The 24,192-nt window shown below is 44.2% G+C and overlaps 1 protein-coding gene across 1 annotated transcript in view; it reads left to right on the top strand.

Moving 5' to 3' along the window:
- The first annotated feature begins 1,339 nt into the window (after positions 1-1,339).
- DDR1 (discoidin domain receptor tyrosine kinase 1) overlaps positions 1,340-24,192 on the top strand; it is a 101,447-nt gene continuing 78,594 nt past the window's right edge. Inside the window, exon 1 of the mRNA XM_073548928.1 lies at positions 1,340-1,363. The gene's annotated coding sequence lies outside the window, so the exon portion shown is untranslated. The remainder of the gene's footprint in view (positions 1,364-24,192) is intronic.

Raw genomic sequence — 24,192 nt, 5'->3', positions numbered from 1 at the left:
AATAAAGGAACAAGATGAATGATTGCTTCTACCAGAAGGTCAGCTTACCTTTATTCTTGGGGGTTCCAGTGTTTTAACTCCAACAGAACAGACTTTTATGGTATATTGCCTCCCAGCTACCACCGGAATATGAGTCCTTTCCAAGATTTGGATTGTCCAGTACCATCTAGAATGGGTGAGAGGCATTGAATGCAACAAGCATTTTGATATTAACCAGGGACTTCTATGAGATGTGTTTAATTGCAAACCATTCATCGGTCTTGGCCCCCAAAATAGGTTTAGAGGGCTGAAGCTAGCTATGGTAGGGGATAGTCAGACAGTACATGATGGAGCAGACGAGGGATAGTTGTAGATAGATTTTCATGGCATATTGACTGGATTGGCCAAGAAAGTCCATACAACATTACTCTCAAAATCTTGGAAACGGATGTGCCAAGTGCTCACTCCTGGTAGAAAATTGAATGGTTGCCTCTCTCAGGAGATCTGAGTACTCCAATTCTTGGATTCTCAGCGGTTGAACCAAATCGGATTATCCTTTTCTAGCACATCGATGGAATGAAAAAACCTAACTTTAAGATCCTGGTCGCCAATGCAAAATCTGTAACTGGGCCACCCACCTATCATGAGTCATTTTTAATAATGGGGAAAAATGGGGAAAAATGTTATAGGATCCTGATTCTGCGAACAAGGGACAAATTACTTTGAACCCCTTGTGGAGGAGATTGATCTTGGTCACATACTTCTGTGGAGGAATCTGTGGCATACTCACGGTACCTGTCTCATGATGTCAGTGTCTGTCAGTCTGTTTGTGGTCACTGGCTGTGTCACTATCACTGGAAGTCTATGTAGGGCTGAGTTATAGCGACAGGTGGTGGGAAGAAGAAGGGGGAGCGCAGAGACACAGAGACTGAGGAGGTGGAATTCATTTGGGAAGTGGGAAAACGAGCAGAGGCCTGTGAGGAACACTGACGGCAACAGAAAATATACAGAAGACTGAATTGTTTGGGACGATGAAATCCAGGACGGGGTAGAGGACACAAAACTTCATTTAATGAACCAAAATTAACAGTTATTTTGGAGACGTCAGAAAGTGACCCAATATTACAGTCAGAAGTCAGAGTCAGATCATATAGAGCTATGGAAATTTGTAGGGTAAACCAGGGACCTGGGCATTGATCTCTATTCTATAACTGGCCTCCACGTGGGAGCATTTGCTGGTGGATCTCTACAGGATTGTCATATCTACTACCCACCAAGAACCCTCAATATTTCACCTACCTAATTTACTTTACTGGTCAACGAACCTTACAAAATCTCATATTTAAGGAACAAGGGCCAAGAAGGGAGTCAAGACATATTGGTTGTAAGTACAGTAAATGTATTGTAATTTGGCTATTTTAATTGCGCGATATATATATTTTCTTAGTAACGTATTATTGGCACATTTGTCATACAAGGGTCCGTCGCCGTGCTGTTGTTAATGTATTTACTATATAGGTAAGAGCATAGTAATAAGGGGCAGCACAATAATATGTTTTGATTGTCTTTTTAGTTTTACTTTAGCTTTTTGGCCTTGACTTATATATTATAAATTGGTATCTTTTTACATTTAAGGGTTATGGCAGTATACATGTAAATTCAGCTCAAAGCAACATCAATAAAGCGTTAATGAATGTGAGATATTAAAGGCATCTTCCATTGGGGAAAGCTACATCCTGAGACGAAAACCCTACTCTGATCAATCCATCATAAAAAATCATTATTAGAGAAAGCTCTGATACACGGTGTGAGGCAGTGAAGAGGATCATATGCGAGGGTCGATATGTATCCCCCGGGATGTGCCTAGAAGCATATTGAGGCCGCTGGAGTGCATTGTAGTCACAGAAATAAATGTGGTTGCAGTGCAGAATAAGGCCGGGATCACAGATACGAGAAACTCGGACGAGTTTCGCATGTTAATACTCGACACTGCCTCCGGCACTCGGCATAGCAATACATGCAGCCGCACACTCGCACGCTCTGCTCCCGAGTGCCGGCGGCAGTGCCAGGTATTAACATGTGAGACTCGTCAGAGTTTCTCGCATGTGTGATCCCGGCCTAAAAGTAAGTGTGGAACTGGTCAAGTTATTTAGCCAAGGCAATGTTTAGGAAAACCCGTTAAGGGCTTTTATTTTTGGAGTGAACTACAGGATGGGCAGTATGCTCCCTCCAGCCGGGTCTTACAAGTAGCCCATGGCCACAGATTCCATTTAAAACCCCTGCAGCAAAGGGTTGGGTGTGTCAGTCTTGGTTTGCAAACTGCAGAGTAGGTGGCTCTGCAACATCCGGCTTGTGTGAGGTAACACGGAGCCAAGGGAAGCAAAACGCCTGGCACCCCCCAGCATGACACAGCGATACAGTCGCCCACGGTAACCGGTCTCGGATACGGACTGTCTTCATGCCCCGGCTGAGATCCGGAGGATACCTTTTATTTTCCAGTTGTAAGTTTCTTTGAACATTAAAAGACATTTGCTTTGAACTCTTATGTGGCCCCTGCCTATCTTTTGCACTGCACCAACCCCTCTGCACTACAATGTTAAAGAACTGCAAACCTGGGCCAGTTAGTAAGGATCAGGATGGATTTCCTTCTTCTGGATGTAAATGAGAATGTTTCCCTTCATGTGCAGCAAGTCGAGGTCTTGAAAGTGATGACAGATTGAAACCCAAAGTGTATATATATGTTTACATAAAAAAAATGGAAACCTCTGTAAACTAAGCTGAGATCGAGAGGGAAGAATTTCATCTATGCACAGCAGATTTCCTGTTGGAAATCTTATGGAAAGATAATCTGGCAAAATCTGATAGCAGAGAGAAATAATTTACTATACCATAATTCATACTAAGTGTAAACTACAGGAATAATTGCTAGTAACATGTTAATTTTTTTTTTTTGCTAAATTAAGACCGACTTGACGTGTGGAGACCACAATGTCTGGATAGGCTGAGGGTCTTCTGACTAGAACTCAACAGCCTTGTAGGAATTTATAAGGCCATTGAGTTACAGTCAGGAGACACGCAACCAGTCCACTCATTGCAGTCTGCACCTAGTACATGACTATTGGATCTGTGCCCTACTTACACTTTATGCTACAGGAAATTGTGATCCCACCATCTAAGGCTCAGCTAACACAGGTGCTGTCACTTTTGGGTTTCAGCACCAAGCAAATCTCACTGAACTCTACAATGGAGTTTCCTAAGATTTTGTCATATAGGGCATATTTCTACTCGAAAAAAAGGGCTACATGCTGCGATTTTTTTTAAAATTGAGAATGAATGTTACATTCCCTCCATATTTAATATTTAGAATGTTAAATCTAGTCATAATTATTTTCTGTGTGTTTCAATTTAAAGGGGCACTCCAGAAATTAACTGACACACTGTTATTTCTGGTACAGGGCTTAGATCAGTGGGATTTTTTCCTTGAATAACTGTGTCATGCTCTAATCTCCTTACTCTAAAGCATAACTTCAGTTTTAAAACATATCACAGTTCCGAATTCTCAGCCGAGCGTCGAGACTGAAAATATTTTTTCCAAGATTTTGGCACATGAAGTCGCATCGGAAGCCATGACCCTATTGCTGAGGAGCTACATCCTCTTGTGGAAAGTGGTGTAAAAAATGTGCATAAAAAAAAATTATGTTTGAGATGTGATGCCTGTTTTCATATCATGGATACTACTTGTTTCTTCATGGGATAATAGAGTTTGATCAAGACCCTGAGTTACATCCTGAATTTAATTTATTCAATTAACCTAGCATGTGGAGGGTTACTAACCCTATAAGGGTATGTGCAGCGGATTTTTCTGCACCAAAAACCAGTATTGACAGGATAAAAGCCAACAAATGAGGTTTCTGAAGGCCGGGGTCACACTTGCGAGAAACTCGCACGAGTCTCGCGTCTCAATACTCGGCACTGCTGCCGGCACTCGGGACCGGAGTGTGCGGCTGCATGTATTTCTATGCATTTGGTGCTCTGGTCCGAGTGCTGGTGGCAGTGCTGGGTATTGAGAGACTCGTGCGAGTTTCTCGCAAGTGTGACCCCGGCCTAAAAAAGCTATCGGTGCTTTTTATGAAATCTGCAGTATTTCAAGTCTTTCAGCGTTTTGCAACATATTTCATCCACTTAAATTAATGGGAATAAAAATGCCGCAACAACCTTTTTCCTGCCAACACTCTGGTTTTTGGTGCAGAAAAATCCGTGGCAAGTGTGCACATACCCTAACTTTACTATTTTGCCAAAGGCAATTTCCCAATTTCCCCCTCCTCTATTATTGTGGTTTAATAATAAAACTTAACTTTTATTGAGCTAATATTTGAGTTAGTTATAGTGTGTCCGTAAAGTCATGGCGCACTTTTGATCAGTCACAGGAAAGCAACAAAAGATGATAGAAATGTGAAATCTGCACCAAATAAAAGGAAAACCCTCCCAGTTTTCAGTTTTTCAGAATCCGTGACCAAAGTGCTAAGTGAATATTGGCGCGTTTATAACAAAGCGCCACCACATAGGAATGACATTACTTGGTGGGATAAGCAGTTGAAGGAAACCGGCAGTTTGGTGGAGAAACCCCGCTCTGGTAGGCCGTCAGTCAGTGATGAGTCTGTAGAGGCTATACGGGATAGCTACCTAAGGAGCACATTTCTATTGTCTTTTGTTGATTTCCAGTGACTGGTCAAAACTGCACCATGACTTTACGGACACACTGTATAGGTCAAGATCAATATAAAATGATCAGTGACAGGAGACTTCTGACTTCTATATACCACAGTATGTTTTAGCCACATTATTGGTCACTAATCATGTAAGAAATGTAAAAGCAAAATATATGGTGTGTGCGCCTGCAAGTCATCACACAATGTAATTTGCTAAATTAATTTAGGAAGTCTAAAGTCTTGTATAATAAAATGCATCTAAATCTCCACCTCCCGAAGTGTTTCCCTTGATCACCAGCTTCTTCATGGACAGTGGGGCAAGGGGCCACATGTTGTAAGTTGCTAAAGTAATTTAGGTGATCTAAAGGATTCTATAAGATAACATACCTAAATCTTCCCTTCTGACGTGTTTCACTGGATGACCATCTTCTTCAGGTGAAGGGAGGCAATGAGTCACATGTTGTAAATTGCTAATCTAACTTAGATACAGGAAAGATATATATCTTTCCTGTATCAAAATGGAGGATACCAGAATGTACCGCACCTTAATCTAACTTAGTACATTTAAAGCTACTTATAATAAAACAGATGTAAATCTGCCCCCTGATATGTTTCACTGGATGAAAAGCTTCTTCAGGAAAGTGGAGCAGTGTATTCCTAGCAACAACCACACAACAGTTCAAAGCCACACTTGTCCTTGTGGTGCAGGTTTCATTTCCCTTACCACTTGCCTTGCAGAGATATCATATTGTACTTAATGAAATTAATGGAGGGAATGTTCCCTCTCTAGCTACTGCTGATGTGTGAATGCTTTGACTTTTTCTCCTTCAGATTCCAGCAGAGCTGTGACTATGAAGGTAATTTCTCAATCAATTCAATTAAGCTGCATCATTATGGCCACCAGTGCCCTTACCAGCTGTACAGATCGGCCTCAGCTGACTTTTATTCAAGACAAGGTCTTGCAAATATCCAATATTTTGTCATTCCATTTGGGGGTATACTAATGTCAGGGTGCCATTATCTGGTCCACAATGTCTATATGCTATTGTAACTAATGGACAGAGGCAATATATCATTATACTGGGTCCACTAGTGTGAGTGTGCCACTCATATGGGTCCAACAATGTCAGTATGCCATTGTCAGTGTCTACTATTATCAGTGGAGCATTGTTCGGTATCCACCAGTGTTCTGCATCCATCAGTGTGCCATTGTTCTTGGTCCTCTGGTGTCATTGTGCCATTTTTTTTGTCTACAATTGTCATTGTGACATTTTCTGGGTCCACAAGGGTCATTGTGCTATTTTCTAAATACAGTAGTGTCAGTGAGCCATTGTCTGGGCCCAGTAGTGTCAGTGTGCCATTGTCTGTGTGCTATTATCTGGGTCCAATAGTGTTAGAGTGCTATTGTCTAGGTCCAGTAGTGTTAGTGGGTCGCCCTCACACCCAGGGCTGTGGGGTACTCGGTACCGGGCCGGTGTCAGTGGGATGTGTCACAGCAGCAGTGACCCGGTCCGTGGCCCTGGGCGCCCAATGTCAATGGTGGTTTGTAGTTAATGAAATAGAATAGTTCGTGACGCCACCTGTGGTGTTTGGCAAGTAAGATATTAAGCCAACGCTGCGTGCAGATCCTCTGGGGCTGATGGTGTGCTGCAGCATTGATGGTATAGCTCCCCACAGGTGAAGCGGTAGCCCCAGGGCAGTGTGTAGGCACAGGTAGTGTAAAGGATGATACCCAGATGTAGCGGTGCTGACGGTGTTGGCGCACAATGACTGGAAGACACCAGGGCTTGCAGTTTCAACGCTTTACTCACAGTTCTTGGTAACCACTGGTGCCCACTTCCATGCCGTGTCCTCCGGGGCAGAGACTCAATCAACCTCCCAGGCAAGTTAGGCTTCTCCTGTCCAACACTCCACCAACATGTACCTTTCCTGAACGACTCCTCTATTGCACCTTTTAGTGTGAAGAGCTCCAGTACCGTGGTTACTCTGAAGTTCCTCCTGTCAGATGTTCCTAACAACTCTACTTGTATGACAGACAGCTGTAGTCTGATCAGGGACCTCCTGGATCCCGGCTCTCTATCCGTGTTGCTGTTGTGTCCCAAGTCTTAGATGGGAGTAGTGCATTTACAGCCAACTACTCCACCGGTGTCTGCTGCAGAACCATAAGTGTCCATACAGCCTCGGGGGACCGGGCCCCGGCCTTGCGCTGAGAACCTATAGGCAGGGTTCCTCTTCCAACCCACAACTCCTCTCTGTTCTCCTACTCCTTCGTTCCGCGCTGTTCCTTCTCTCTCTTAAGGAAGCTTAGGTTGCAGTTCTACGTCTTTCTCCTTCTGTTCCTTTCCTAGGGAGCTCGTTCCACTAAGACCAGTCCTCAGCCTCTCCTGACTGACTGTCTTCCTCCGCCTTGACCTCCCGTCAGGCTGACCTCCTGTCAGCCTGCTCTCTGACTCAGACTGAACTGAACTCCAATTCTAAACCTTCCCACTCTTTTATATCTAACTCCACCCACCTCCCAGCACATCTCATGTTACGAAGCAAGGACCCACGAAAGGTGCTCTGCTATCCTCTAAGCATGGAGCCGCAATCTGGTCCATTGCTGAACTATCCTGTGTGTGGGTGCAGGTGTTGGAGTGTGGAAAGGAGTTCCCAACTTACCTAGGCGGTGGGGCACTACACCTTAGGAGAAGGTGCAGTACCTATGTGGCGACTGAGCCTCAGGGGCGCCACATTAGTGTGCCAGTATCTGAATCCAGTAGTATCAGTGTGCCATTGTCTGGGCCCCGTAGTGTCAGTGTGCCATTGTATTTGTACGGTTGTGTCAGTGTGCCACTGTCTGTGTCCATAAGTGTCAGTGTGCTATTATCTGGGTCCAGTAGTGTCAGTGTGCCATTGTCTAGGTCCAGTAGTATCAGTGTGCCATTGTCTAGACCCGGTAGTGTCAGTGTACCATTATCTGTGGTCCCAGTAATGTCAGTGTGCTATTATCTGAATCCGGTAGTGTTGACAGCGGATTATTCAGGATCCTCTCCAAGCGTGTGACAACAGAGCTTCTTTATTCAGGAACAATACATGATAAGCTTAATAGATCAGGAATAAATAATTTGTGCGTCTCTATCTGTGCAGCATCTACAGCAGGCTGTTTCTCTCGTACACAGACACAGGAAAACAGGAAATACAGTCACATGCTATCCCTGTGTGAACCTCTGGTAGTTTTTTTTTGTTTTTGCTCTAACTTTATGAACAGCATACAAATCTAGCAATTAAACCCTCATAGACATGAATGGAGTTGTTGCACCAAACACATTCCAACAAGTAGGGTCTTTGTGCCATTATCTGAGTTCACTATAATCAGTGCATTATTCTTGTGAGTCAACGTGTATCTTTGAGTGACTGGTCCACAGTTATATGTCTTCCACTGTTCTGGACCCACCAGTGCCACGTTGCCATTCATTTAGGCCTACTAACATTAGTTCACCATGTCTGGAGGGCCAATAGTGTTGGCATGCTAATGTTCTGGGTCCTGTGTTACCAAATGACCTGATGCCGACTGTTAGTGCACCTTTGTAGTATGTCTGGGGACTGGGAAAATGGAAATTTGGGTTAGGGAATAGCGCCTGACTTGTGGGTTGGGACAATAAGGAGGGGCTGTGGCACTGAATGCAGAGGAATGCAGTACATACAAATGAGGGGATTAATACATAGTAATCTAGCATTTTTAATCTTGTATAACTCCTGAATAATCCCAAAGACAAACATGGTGTTATCTCAGGCCACTGCTGTAACTCCCTCACATATTATCCCAATCTTTTCCATTCATTTCCAGATCATCACCCATCTTGTCTCTTGCTCTCTCCATGCTCCCCCAGGGTGCTGTTGTGGCTGCTTGCATCCTTCTTTTCCCTCAATGTCTCTCTTCTGTGCCTCACAATCGCCTCATTGTTCTTGCTGATTCCTTTATTCCCGGCAGCTGTCCCGCCATCACGCCCCTTGACAAACCAAGCAGCTGATCTTCGCCCCCTCCCCGTCATCACTCCACATATCATACCCTAGTATACATGGGCATCTGCTCCTCCTGACATTCGAACCCAGGTACCAGGCCCTAACCTGCTAGAATTCTACATTTTCCAAATTTCCCAAAATTGCTTAGTTAAATGCACCAAGACGGGCATACCTGTTCAAGGGGTGTAAAGTTGCACTTAGACTCTGGTTCCTGAATGCCCCCTGTGTCACATCTCTTGGCATGGTAAAGAATCTGCAATGAAACTTAAAGTGGACCAATTATTTGCCAAAAAGTTATATTTTTTTTTTACCTGGTGTAAATGTCACTGTTCTCTTGAATCCAGTGTTGCTTTTCTTTTGTTCCTGCGTGTCTCCGTTCCTGAGATATGGCCTCCTCTTCCTTGTGTATAAATCTAGTCTTAATGACCAAGTAGGTGTGGACATCAAGAAGACGCCCACAGAGAAGAGTCGATGACCATGCCCACTTGTCTAACAGGACCAGATATAGATACAATGAAGACGAGGCCATATCTCAGGAACACAGAGGCGCAGGAACTAAAGAAAGACTACGTCAGATTCAGGAGAACAGCGACAATTACACCAGGGAAAACAAATGACACATTTATGGCACGTGACAGGTCATCATTAAAGCTTAAATTCTGGCTCAGGCACTTTGTGAGCCACTGAATTTTGTCTCTTTGAGATGTCATGATGCTCCTCATACTTTGAGATGCCATGATGTAACATTCAGGAGGCTCCCGAAAAAAAAGGGGGATCTTAAGGCATTGGTAAAACTCCCAGGTGCACAACTGAGACCTCCTGCATTTAGGAGGTGTCAGGGGGTGAGGAAGAGCTGTGGGATGGATGTGGCTGCATAAAGGGCATGGCTAAAGAAGAATTAATTTTAATTTCACATGCAGAATTTATTTTTCTCCCAAAAGCCCATGGATGTCCATAAAGTGCAACAATCCTCCGTGTAGAAACTTTGGAGATACCGTATGGCTCTTGTACCACATGAAACCATTCATGGCCCTATGTGAAAGCCCTAAGGTGAAGGGTTGTAACTCTCACACCTACAAAATGTTGAAGATGGCAAAAAAAGCCCATAAGTTTTGGTTATAATAGTAATAAAAACTCAGCATGGTTCCCTTTCATACGAAAACAGAAAAAACACCACAAAAATAACCCGTGTGAACCCGGCCTGATGGGGTCTTCTCTACAAGCACCAGTTATAGAGACTTTTCTCAGTCCAATGATTTACGTCCCATCAATATAATAGGTGGTAAACATTTTTTGAAAACCTCTGTGTAAAGGTAAGTTCACATGGAGTCTATTTTTACGGAGGCTTTTATAGTGAATCTGCTCCATAAATCCACATTAAAAACAGCTACAAACACCCATGCTAATCAAGTCAATTGAAAATCCACTTTTGTTGCTCCTATAGTGATTTATTTAAGAGTTGTTTTTTTTTACCCAAAAGAGCTTTTCAAAAGGTAAAATGGAGCAGTTGCTCATGGCAACCAATCAGGTTTCAGCTTTCAGTAAACAAAAGGCTTCTGAAAAATGAAAGGCAGAAGCTGATTGGTTGCTACAGGCAGCTCCTCCGCTTTTTACTTCTGTATCAGTGCGGATAGCCCCTTTCTTTACACCACTTTTCTCTTGTCATACTTTTATACTGATAAATAATTTGCACACCTTTAACAGATTTTGCAATACTCGTTTTTACTATACCCTATTTGAAACAGTAAATGAAAACAAAAGGAAAGGGGTGACTTAAGCAGTAAATTTGGTGCCATTTGGGGTCAAATTCTGGTGCTTTTTGTTTTTTTTTGTTTTAACTTTGTTTTAGGCATCTTTCTTTTTCTGATCCTTTTTTTTTGTTAATATTTTTTCACATGGTGTTCTGCAGTTTTTCGACTACACTCTCAAGTTTGGATCAGGTTTAATAAGGAATTTGTTTCCGATCACACATCACTTGTTTTTTTTTCTGCTTCAAAAGTTTTTAGCACTTCATCGTAAAAGTACTCATCGTACGAACAGCATTGTGGAATTTCCAATGAAAATGATAGACTATTCAAAGTATTTTTATGTATTTTTTTCCCTTTAAAACCTTCATGTGAATTTAACCAAAAGGTAACTTCATGCAAAGTTTTGGGTTTGTTTTAAGGAGAGTTTTATAGCAGATCCGCTCCAAAATCCACTTTGATAACTAGCCTCACATCTTGTGCTCATTTCTTTGGAAATCCACTTTTATTGCTCTTCTGGTAGGTTTTTGGGGTTTTTTTTTTTAAAGCTGTTTTCCTTTCTTTGTGGAATCCACTTCAGATTTTACAATATCTAGTCAAAAAGCTGCAGAAACATCATGGCAGAAAAAAAAATGTTTTAAAACACTCATCAAAACAACTTAGAAAATCATTTCAGAAAATAAAAATGCATGAAAAAAATCACACACACACACACACACACACACACACACACACACACACACACACACACACACACACAGCATTTTCTCATGGACCCACAGACTTGCATTTCCAATTTTGATCTGACACTTGCATCAAAATTGGACTTGTCACATGTGAGCGAGCTCTTACTCGTGAAAGCCTTCTATACATTTTTCACCTGCAACAACCATATTGAAAAAACAATTTTCAAGTTTTGGAACCTCTTTAGCTCTGAACATTTGGAACAAAATGTCGCACTTCATATAGGCGCAAACATATAGAGACACGAGGTCCCTGTAACCCCCTCACCCTCTTGAAATCTCCCAAACAGCTGGGAGTCAAAGATCTTGTTTCATTTATTCCAGGAGTGATTGCACCACCCAGGAATTTGTGTCATGTGTGCACACGTGTGCGTGAGAGGCTCTCTGCATGTGTGCAGAGATGTGTGTAATACTTTACATATGTACATTATGTAATGAACGGTCGTGCTCCCTATATGTATGTGCCCGATACATGCCTTTATATATATGTGTGTGTGTTCGCCTTACTATGCGGCAGAGAATGGGTTAATCACAGGTTTCCGTCATGTTACTTAAGAAATGGTGCTGTCCACGAGTCCTGTAGTCAAATCTGGAACATGGCGGTCAATAGCAAAAATATATAGGATTGTCCCTTTATATGGAAGGATTGGGGGTCAAGGATGACCATTTGGCCGTGGAGGGGATAACAATGCAACGTTTCAGCATAGGTAGAGGTTAAAGAGTAAAAGCTGCTAAACAGGAACATAATCCAGAACAGCCTCCGACCTTTTATCTTTTATTACCAAAAGCGCATGAAATTTATTCCACCGCCGCCGCGCCTTGTGGTCTTTCTGGTCGCTCCATCTATTTTATCTCCTGCCCCCACCCCCCTGTGCCTTTTTTTTTCTCCTCTTCTCTGCCTCTTTTCATCTACTGTACACCCTCCCTCCTCCCGCTTTTCGGCTTTTCACTGTTGCGTGTGGTATTTCTCAAGGAACCAACACTTCTCACCCTTGCAGCACAGAAAGCCTTCATATATATATATGGCTAAGGGTTTATAATTCATCTCCAGAGTCAGAAGCAGGAGAAATTTTCTTAAAATGTATTCTAGAACAAGACATCAGAATTATGCATGGTTCCAATATTCCAAAATTAAGGCCTTATGGATGTATTAGTCCTAAGTACACCACACTTTCTACAACCAGAAGTCTGATGCATCCACACTTTCAAGAATACATGTTTTCTAGAACTTGAATTCTGAAGGATTCCTTGGCCCAATATTCAAAAATCAAGACAAAAATGAAGAACCAAAATAACAGCTCCCCAGTATACGAAACCCACGAATATGGGGGCGGTGCATCAAGACTTTAGGCCGATCATGAGCAATGTAAGCCTTGGCGAGAGGAAGAAAAAACTACAGCAGAAAAATAGGAAACATTATATTTTTAAACATTTTATTTATTTAGTAAGTTAAAACCAGGGATAAAAATAAAATCACACATGGAAAGGGAAAAGACACGCGTTTTGAGCCACTTGCTCTAAATCCTATTTGAGTAGCTCAAAACGCATAGCTCTGGTGTCATCTCCCTCCTCATAGTTTTTCCCATATTTCTGTGGTTGCTGGACTTTTTGCCTCCTCTCTCCATGATTTAAAAATCAAGACCCTATAAATGTATAGTGCGGATAATACGGTATATTCTAGAAGGAGAAGTCTAATGTAGGCTGGGGTTAGATGGCGATTTCAGCCACGGCACAGGTCGCATAGCCAAAGATGGCTTTCAGCCTCTGCTGCATCGCAGCAGAATGCAGTTGAATGGGGTCATATTGTGACCCCAAAGGTACTGTGACAAGTAAGGCTAGTTTCACACTAGCGTTTTGGAGCGCAGCAACGGCCTGCGCACGGCCGCCGCTAAGCCCCGCCCCATGCCGCGCCCCCGCCGGTAGCTCCGCCCACCGGCGCATGACGCTGCATGCGCCCTGCGTCCCCTATCTTTATCACAGGGGGCGCAGGCCGTGCGCAGTATGCATTTGGCGGCGCCTGCGCCTTTTTGACGGTGCGCCGACGCAACCAAAATGCAGCAGGTTGTGTTTGGCGCAGGTCGGCGCACCGTCAAAAGGACGCATGCGCCACCAAACGCATACTGCGCACGGCCTGCGCCCCCTGTGATAAAGATAGGGGACGCAGGGCCCATGCAGCGTCATGCGCCAGTGGGCGGAGCTACCGGCGGGGGCGCGGCAGGGGGCGGGGCTTAGCGGCGGCCGTGCGCAGGCCGTCGCTGCACTCCAAAACGCTAGTGTGAAACTAGCCTTAGTTGCACAAAATCCCACTGGTTCTGACTTTCTGTGGCTTGCTTGTTGTGGTTGCAATTCTCAATGCGTTTGTTTCACGTGCATTGCGCTGCAAGCAAAATTCAAGCATACAATAATATTTTAGCTGTGCGACCTACTGTTTGTTGTGCTCAAAATCGCCATATAGCTGCAGCCTTAAAGGGGTTGCCCAATTTTTTTAACATATATATTTTTTTGTTTAAATGCATGTATTTAGGGCTAAAAATAATTTTTGCAATTCGATTTCGTTAAAAATTTTGCACCGTTTTGCTTTTTCAAGCCTTTGCTTCTTTGTACATTCAACTGTGATGGGTTCTGTAGTCATATATCAGCTGACAAGAGCTAAAAAAAACACAAATAAAAGGGGTAGAATTTCTCTCATTGGACAGTCAGAATGAACTTACAGACGGATTCTCCGTGAACTCATTCTGCAGGCAGCTATAGATCATGCAAAACAGAGGCTATACAAGGCAAACTGTGCAACATTTTCAATGAATCCCAATGACAGTAATTATTGTTAGGCAACAAAAAAAATTGATTTAAATAACAAAAGAAAATGTTCTCAAACGTGAACAACGCCTATAACCTTACACCAAAGAATACATGTATTCTAGAATGACAGGCCTAGTGTATCTAGGATTCCTAGTGTAAAAATGTTCTATAACCATCTAGAGCCAAAGGCATTGATGCGTCTGTGCTTTCATGTATACAAAATATTCTATTCCATGGTACTAAATATACCAACGTTTTACACATCTCTACTTCCAGGAATACATGTATTTTAGAACAAAAAGCCCAAAACAAGGTACGATGTACACATAATAATCTTTAATCTTATGAATGTATGGTTCTAAGTACACAGTATATTCTAGAACCAGAAGCTGATGTATCTGTACTTCCAAAAATACATGTGTAGGGAAGTGGACTGACCTATGGACCTAAATAAAAAGAAAGAGAGCAGCATCCAATCCAGGTGAAAAATCGTGTCAAAGATTTATTCTGCCAGTGAAAGATACAACGTTTCGGCCATATTGTGGCCTTGGCCGAAACGTTGTATCTTACACAGGCAGAATAAATCTTTGACACGATTTTTCACCTGGAAGCGATGCTGCTCTCTTTCTTTTTTATGGATATTTTTGTTCATTTGCGTTCATGAACTTGGAGCCTGCATCCATTTTGTCCTTGCTGTGCTGTCGGCTGTCTTTTGGTGACCTATGGACCTGTCGGCAGTAGGAAGATGAATGCAAAATGTGCAGTAAAAGTACTTGACGTGGACTGCTGTATATGTATGTGGGGAGACAGCTAGAGACAGTGGAAGATGGTAAAGTACTGGGTTTGGCCACTAGGGGGAGACCAAGAACAGCAGGAAAAGGAGACGGTGTAGTACTAGAGTTTGGCCACAAGATGGAGGCAGAGAGCAGTGAGGAAAGGGCTTAACAGCAGCATAAGGCGACGAAACCGCAGAGTCATGGTGGGCGCAGTTACAGGAACTCTAGAGGGAAATTCCCGGGGAGGGGAATAAATAGGCAGAGAGAGTTCCAGAAGGAAGCCAGTCCAGGATGAGGAGCTCAGGAGAAGAGGAGACAGAAGGGAGAGATGGACAGAAGAAGAAGCTCCGGTAGAGAGAGAGACGGTCAGGGGGGTGGCCCTGACAGGAGAGCCGCAGGACAGAGGAAGTCCAGGGGTACCAGACGGACGGACTCGGACAGGGGAAGCGCTGTGGCCGTGAGCTTAATGGCAGCCACAGTGAAAGAACCGCCAGGGACGTCACTGTAGAGGAAAGAGAATAAGGTGAAAGGTACCTGGGCCTGTGCGTAGAAGCTGTCGTGCTGCTGTTGTGTTGCTGTGGTCATCGGGAGGATGGCCAATAAAGAGGACCTGTTGAACGCACATTGGTCTCTGTCTCCAGTCTGTTCGCGGCGAAAAAAGGACTACCCCTCAGTCGGCGCACATATTCTATAATCAAGGGTCTTATGAATGTATTGTTCTAAGTACACCTCATTTTCTAGAACCCTAAGTCTGATGTATCTTCCAGCAATATAGTATGTATTCAAGAATGAGAAATCTGAAATATCTAAGGTTCCAATATTCTAGAATCAAGGCGCAATTATTATTATTATTATTATTATTATTATTATTTATTGTTATAGCGCCATTTATTCCATGGCGCTTTACATGTGAGGGGGGTATACATAAAAACAAGTACAATAATCTTAAACAATACAAGTCATAACTGGTACAGGAGGAGAGAGGACCCTGCCCGCGAGGGCTCACAATCTTCAAGATAAAAGCATGGCTCCAAATGTACTGTATGTTCTAAATTATGTACTCTTCCAATAATATAATAATAATAAATTTTATTTCTATAGCGCCGACATATTCCGCAGCACTTTACATTTCAGAGGCGACTTGTACAGACAATAGACAATACAGCATAACAATAATCACATAGATCATAACAAATACCAAGAGGAATGAGGGCCCTGCTCACAAGCTTACAATCTATGAGGAAAAAAGGGGAGACACGAAAGGTGGGTGGTAACAGTTGCCCTGATTGTATGGACCAGCCATAATGTTAAGTGTGTAACAGTACAGATGCAGAGGGCTAATGGATGCATAAAGCATGTGGGAACATAATGAGGGGAACCTGGTTATGGTAAAAACTTTTGGCTGTGCCACATAGGGATAGATTAGGTTAATGTGTTGAGGCGGTAGGCCAGTCTGAATAAATGCGTTTTCAGGGCACGCTTAAAATTGTGGGGATTGGGGACTAATCGTATTGACCTGGGAAGTGCATTCCAAAGAATTGGCGCAGCACATGTATAGTCTTGGAGACGGGAGTGGGAGGTTCTGATTATTGAGGATGCTAACCTCAGGTCATGAGCAGAACGGAGGGCGCGGGTAGGATGGTATACTGAAACAAGGTAGGAGATGTAGGGTGGTGCTGAGCCATGAAGAGCTTTGTGGGTGAGGGTAATAAGTTTGTACTGGATTCTGGAGTGGATGGGTAGCCAGTGTAATGACTGGCACAAGGTAGAGGCATCTGTGTGACGATTGGCGAGGAATATGATCCTGGCAGCAGAATTCAAGACAGATTGGAGGGGAGAGAGTTTGGTAAGAGGGAGACTGATTAGAAGATTAAATTACTGATTACAATAGTCGAGACGAGAATGAATAAGAGAAACAGTCAGAGTTTTTGCGGAGTCAAAAGTAAGAAAAGGTCGAATTCTAGAAATGTTTTGAGGTGCAGATAACAAGAGCGAGCCAGTAATCGTATGTGGGGGACAAAGGAAAGCTCAGAGTCAAGTATGACCCCAAGACAGCGGGCATGTTGCTGGGGAGTAATAGTGGAACCACACACGGAAATGGCAATGTCGGGTATAGGTACATTAGTAGCGGGAGAAAACACAAGTTCAGTCTTTGACAGGTTCAGTTTCAGATATAGTGAGGACATGATGTTAGACACAGCGTTTAGACAATTGCCAGTGTTTTCTAGAAAGGCAGGCGTGATGTCAGGAGAAGCGTATAATTGGGTGTCATCAGCATAGAGATGGTACTGGAAACCAAATCTACTGATTGTTTGACCAATAGGGGCAGTATACAAAGAGAAGAGGAGGGGGCCTAGGACTGATCCTTGAGGAACCCCAACAGTAAGGTGAAGATGAGAGAAGGAGGAGCCAGCAAAAGATACAGTAAAGGAGCGGTCAGAGAGATAGGAGGAGAACCAGGAGAGAACGGTGTCCTTGAGGCCAATGGAATGGAGCATATTGATGAGGAGCTGATGATCCACAGTGTCGAATGCTGCAGAGAGATACAAGAGAATTAACATGGAGTAATGACCATTTGATTTAGCTGTTAGTAGATCATTAGAGACTTTAATGAGGGCAGTTTCAGTACAGTGTAAAGAGCGGAAACCGGATTGGAGAGGGTCGAGAAGAGAGTTATCAAAGAGATAGCGGATAAGACGGGAGTGGACCAGGCGTTCCAGGAGTTTAGAGATGAAGGGAAGATTAGAGACACGTCTATAGTTAGCGGCACAGTTTTGGTCGAGGGATGGTTTTTAAGTAGTGGATGTATGACGGCATGCTTAAATGAGGAGGGAAAGATACCAGAAGAGAGAGAGGATAAATATTTTAGTTAGGTGAGGGGTGACAACAGGGGAAAGGGGCAGGAGTAGATGTGATGGAAATGGGTCACTGGTGCAAGTGGTTGGGTGAGAAGATGCAAGGAGCCTGCTTACTACTTCTTCTGTGACTAGTTCAAAATCAGAGAGTGAGCTAGATGCAGTGGGGGAGGGAGGACAGTGCATGGTATGAGGTGATTGGGAGATAATTTCCTGTCGGATCTGGTCAATTTTTTCATTGAAGTAATTGGCCAGATCGTCAGCTCGAAGCTCCGTGGTTGGGGCCTGTACTCTTGGGTTGAGTAGAGAATGAAAAGTGTCAAAGAGACGTTTCGGGTTATTGGACAGTGAGGTGATGAGGGTGTTGAAATAGGCTTGTTTTGAGAGGTGAAGGGCAGTGTTGCATGTTTGAAGCATAAACTTATAATGGATGAAATCTTTGGGTAGGTTGGATTTTCTCCACAGACGTTCGGCGCACCTGGAGCACCGCTGCAGGAAACGTGTTGTGGTGTTCTATGTATAGGAGGAGCAAATTCATCCAGGGCACTTTGAAGTGTTTCATTGTAATGCTTCAATGCAGAATCTGGACATGAGAGGGAGGAGATTGGGGCCAATGAAGACTGCAAGTTCTTCATAAGTTTCTGGGTGTTAATGGCCTGTATGTTTCTATAAATATGGACAGTGGGGGTGACCTGAGCAGCCTGGCAGTTCTTGATAGAGAATGAAAGAAGGTTGTGGTCAGAGAGCGGGAGAGGGGAGTTTGCAAAATCATCCACTGCTCAAAGCCGAGAGAAGACCAAGTCGAGGGAGTTTCCGTCTTCATGCGTTGGAGAATTAGTAATAATAATAATAGTAATATAATACATGTATACTGGACACCACTGGACTCTGGAGCAAACGTGTACTGCGTGGTGACGGATTACACTTCTCCATCTGGTGTCTGATGGACGAATATTGGTTTGGTGACACCAAGGGGAATGTTAGCCGCCTTACTGCACAGTTTGGTGTAGGATAACCCTATGGGCTTGTTATCAGAGGTAGGCCTCAGTCCCTTAGTCTCAGTGAAGGGAAATCTTACTCCAGAAGAAGACATTTTGGATAATTGTAACTTCCTGCTTTGTGGGAACATTTAGGGAAGGAACTTTTCTGTTCCCCATAACTGTGCCCACTGCACAAGGTCCATACAGAAATAGTTGAGCGGGTTAAGTAGAAGAACAAACCTCATCCCAATCCGAGCTGGTGGAAGAACATGACCTGCCGTACAGAGTCCGGCCCTCAGCCCCATCCAACATCTTTGTGGTGAATTAGAACGGAGATTGTGAGCTCGGCATCTCCTCAAAATCAAGGTCTGACCTCACAAATGCTCTTCAGGATGAAACTCCCACAGACCTCTCCAAATGTTGTAGAAATCCTTCACAAAACAGGAGAAACTGTTATATCTGCAGAGAGACCAAATCCATATAATGTCTATGGATGTTGAATAGGAGGTCAGAAAAGCTCCTGGAGGTACATTTGACCATATAGTGTATTATTGTGGCTTATTTACCAAGAGGGTGTGGCTTAGAGGGAAAAGGGTGCTGTTTAAAGATGACAATTTGCATTAATTTGTGCCACTGTGAAAAACTTTGGACAGGATTAGTGAATCTGTCCCATTGTATTTAATAGTCAAAATCTCTGATGGTTCTGGATGAAAAACATACATCTAGAACACTTCCCTGGATTCTATATTCTGCAACCGAGCATCTTCTCCAGTGTATACAGAATATTGGAAGCCCAGGAGCTTTATTGCTGGTTCTGGATCTGCCTTGCATTCCTCAGTTAGATAACGTAACCTGATGCTAAATATCACATGTAATCCAAGGAATGCTCCATAGGTGACATTCCCGTATAGATACAGCATCCACTCCTTAGATTTCATGCCTTTGGCTCTTACATGGATAGTTTCCATGGTGGCAGATTATCGCTGGTATGTTCCTTTTCCTAACAGTGTCGGACTGGCTGCTGCCCTTTTGTTATTGTGCCTCCTCTTGGCTTCACTTAGTTTTGAATAGCAGTATAATCAGCCATTATACATGCTCCAGCGGCTACATCTTCGCTTCTGGGGGAATCGTCAAGATTAGTGGCTGGAGTTTTTAAAATAAACCTAATCATTTCACGTTATTTTTATGGACCTTTTATTTTTCATCTTTTCTGAAAGGTATATTTATTTTTATAACTGATTTATAAGTTTGATTACGGAATGTTACAGTGCATATATATATATATACATATATATATATATATATATATATATACTAGATTATGTCCCGATGCTATCGCATTGGGAGGATGCGATAGCATCACACCTCTTGCCATGTTAACCCTCAACACACACACTCCTCTCACCTTTCACCATCTCCACTCACTCTTTCACTCCACATGCGACCCCTTCTCTCACTCCGTCTCTCATACTCACGCCGTCATCGCCGCTGCTCCACGATCCCCGACATCTTCTTCCGCCGGCGCCGTCCTGGATCCAGACATTGTCCACGCCGGCGACATGTTCTTGCGGCGACGCCATCTTGAGTATCGTGACATCCCGCAATAGTCAAGATGGCGTCGCCGGAAGAACATGTCGCCGGCGTGGACGACATTGGGATCCAAAATGGCGTCGGCGAAATCTCGCGAGTTTTTGCCGACGCCATTTTGTATCCCGACATCGTCCTCGCCGGCGACATGTTCTTGCGGCGACGCCATCTTGAGTATCGCGGGATTTCGCCGATCCAAAATAGCGTCGCCGCAGGAACATGTCGCCAGCGTGGATGCCGTCGGGATCCAAAATGGCGTCGGCGAAATCTCGCGAGATTTCGCCGACGCCATTTTGGATCCCGACGTCCTCCACACCGGCGACATGTTCTTGCGGCGACGCCATCTTGACTATCGCGGGATTTCGCCGATCCAAAATGTCGTTGCCGCAAGAACATGTTGCCGGCGTGGAGGACGTCTGGATCCAGGATGGCGCTGGCGGAAGAAGATGTCGGGGATCGTGAATCAGCGGCAATGACGGCGTGAGTATGAGAGACGGAGTGAGATAAAGGGTCGTATGTGGAGTGAAAGAGTGAGTGGAGATGGTGAAAGGTGAGAGGAGTGTGTGTGTTGAGGGTTAACATGGAAAGAGGTGTGCGGTGACGTCACCGGTTACAACTGGACGGAAGTTGTTACAACCGGAAGTTGCTTAGGGCATTTATTATTATAGATATACACACACATATACAATCATGGCCGAAAGTGTTGGAACCCCTGGAACCCCTGAAATTGTTCCATAAAATTAAGTATTTCTCCCAGAAAATGATTGTAATTGTACATGTTATGTGTTCAGGTGCCAGAAAAGGTCAAAGAGCCCCGGCACCTGCGCAGTGCAGTACTTTACTCTGCCCTCAACAGGGAAGATAAGTACGCCTGCGAAGGAGCGCGATGTCAGGGAGCCTGTGTGGATGAGGCAGGTTAGTGTCATCCACAAGAAGCAAGCAGGAGGACAGCGATCATAAGAAGATGGGAGGCACCGGACCAAGACAAGCGACACCCATCGGACCGGAGCGCCGCACGGTGAGTATAATAAAACTTCTAGTATAGACTGTAGGTGGTGCTAGTAACTGTAGAAAAGAGAGAGGAACACTTGCTGCAAATTAGGAACACACACCACCAATGTGATCAATATAATATAAATAAATAATTAAAATTTGCGCTTAATAATGAACCCCTTTAGCTTGTAGTAAACTAAAAAATATACACAAATGAATTAGATTGCTCCAAGTTAGGTAGTTATTACCTTAAGGTGTAGTCTGAGTGAATGTCTGGACTCCAGAGGTTTAGGAATCTAGGTTCTATAATGCCTATGCGGGAATCCAGATTCACACATTTGTCTCCAGAGGCTAAGTCCTTTGTCCCAGCTTCTGAGCATGCTCACGAGACTAGCTCTCATTGGAGTTCAGGAGTCAGGTGCTCAGGTCCTGCTCCTGATTTGATTGGTTATGCTCAGGGCTCTGGAGATTTCCGGCAGGTCCCGTACGCTATAAAAAGTGCACATGGCTGCTATGCCATGCGCTAGTATTTTTCATACTGCTGCTGTATGTATGGTGATGGATGCTTGGACTGGTGGATGACTTATTATGAAACCCCTTCCCTCTGATATTACGTTTGTTTGAGTGATTGGGCAGCCTCCAGTAGCAGCGCTAGCGCCAGCGCGCTCCAGCTATACTTTTCCAGCAGCTAGCGTCCTGCATCGCGCCAGTGAGTTTGCGGTGTCTCCTCTGTGGCTCCGTGCACACCACGCTGCGGTTGCAGTCTGTCGGACGTTCACAGTTGCAACGTTCCGCATCTTTTGTTACGGTAGGTCTAGACGGAGTAGTCCTGCGGTTTAAGGCTACTCCTGTGACCTTAAATACCGTATCTGTGTTGCTGTCAGTCTGTGACATAAAACAGACTCAGCGTTATTGTTTATTCTGTGCGTGCAGCTCTGTGTGTGAACAGAGCTTGCCTCTGTGCATATTTGGGGCAGTTATACCCATTGCACACTACCGCTGTAGTGCTCTGCCTCTGTTAGCAGCGGTCTTTCCATCTACCGCACGGTGGACCCTGGGCGGCGAACATGCTTATTTATATTTTTTTAAGCGTGTTCCGCCGCCGTAACATAATACTAGCGCCAGGGTCTGGCAAAAAGATGGCAGATCAGCAGCAGCTGTTACAGCTTGTGCGTCAGCTCGAGGCTCGTCTTGCTACCCTTGAGAGAGCTCTCGCAGCTTCGCAGGCCACAGATGCTGCTGTCCAAGCACTTTCGGACGCGGTTGGGCGTATGTCCATGTCCGCCCTTGCACCGACAGTTACCCGAAAAATATTCTGTGGATGGCGCCTCCTGTAGAGGTTTTATCAGCCAGTGCTCGATTCACCTGGAGCTGCTGGCTGCGCAATTCCCTACAGAGCGGGCCAAGGTGGCCTTTATTATATCCCTACTGTCGGGCAAGGCGCTGGAATGGGCCAAGCCATTATGGGAGCGTGGTGACCCGGATGTCCGGACCGCAGCTAATTTGTTAACTGCTATCAGGCAGGTGTTTCTGGGTCCACGGGTTACACATGATACCTCTCTGCAATTGCTCGCCTTGTCCCAAGGATCACTCTCGGTCAGTCAATACGCCGTCCGTTTTTGGACACTGGCGTCCGAGTTGGAGTGGTCCAACAAGGCTCTAATACCTGTGTACTGGAAGGGATTAACAGAGCATGTAAAGGATGCCCTCTCCACGAGAGAAATTCCTACCAATCTCGAGGAGTTAATATCAATCTCCTCGCGGATTGACCTCCGTTTTTCGGAGCGTGGTTTGGAGCGAGCACACTCCAAACGGAGAGGTACTCCGGCTCCCAAATTTTTTGAGCCTCTGGAGGTGTCTGAACCAGAGGTTCCACCACCCGAGCCCCTGGAGGTGTCTCGCGCCATGTCTGAGGCATGTCCAGTTCAAGAGCCTGTATGCGGTTGTCACCATCTACTAGCTGCTTCCCAGGAAGACAGTTTCCCGCAATGCTCTGACTGTGAGCCGGTGAGCGAGACCTTTGTCCCTCCTTGCCAGCGGCCTAAAGTCCTCGCGTGGGCACACGCGCCCAATGCGGACGGCCATCGTGGCTACATGCAGACCACGAAGTCTTTGGCCGGTGCGTATTGGTGGCCGCACAGGGCTCGGGACGTAAAGAAATTTATTCGGGCATGCACCCTATGTGCTCGGGATAGTCTTCCCGAACGGAGTGTGGCTACACCCGTCGTTACATGGCGGCCATCTCCTAAAACTCCCATTATCTCCCGGGTATCCCTCCTGAGACCTGGCGATCTGATATATGATATGATAAACTGTTTTTCTGTTTATAATGTTTTACAAATCCTGCAAACCACGGCATGGGTAATAGCTGGGTCTCTGACCAAAGGTACCAGATTGGGGTACTTTTCTTGGATTGGCTATAGGTACTGTTGGTGCCACCAGATTCCTCAAATTTCTTGCCTTTCTATAAATGAATTTTGGCTCCATTGGTAATAGATCCCCTATGGTCTTATCTTCCCGTAAAATCCCCCAGTATTTTTTTACAATTTTTCTCAGACTGAGTATTTGCACTGTACTGGGTTATGATTGGGAAATCATCATTCATATCATATTGTGAATCACGGTTATGTTTATCTTGGAGTAAGTTATCCCTGGGAATATTATTTATTTTTTCTCTTTCATCCAGAAGGAAATCCTCTCTATATCCTTTCCCCTTAAATTTATCTATTAGTGTATTTGTTTCATCTAGAAAATCTTGTTTTTGTGAACAATTTCTATGTGCTTGAATAAATTGACTCTTTGGGACATTGATGAGCCAAGTGGGTAAATGACAACTGTTCAGCAAAATATAGTTATTAGAGTCAGTCGGTTTATGATATGTTTTAGTGTGGATAGTTCCATTGTCTATAAAAATATTAAGATCTAAAAAATTTATTGACACCCTACTCGTCACCGCATTAAAATTTAAAAAATATTGATTTTTATTTATGTCCGTTAAAAACTGTGTCAATGTATCTGGACCCC

Source organism: Dendrobates tinctorius, unplaced genomic scaffold (assembly GCF_039654945.1).
Source record: "Dendrobates tinctorius isolate UK_male_01 unplaced genomic scaffold, ASM3965494v1 ptg000158l, whole genome shotgun sequence".
Lineage (NCBI taxonomy): Eukaryota > Metazoa > Chordata > Amphibia > Anura > Dendrobatidae > Dendrobates > Dendrobates tinctorius.
Note: the sequence above shows the minus strand (reverse complement) of the source record. Positions and strands in the feature narration are given on the sequence as shown.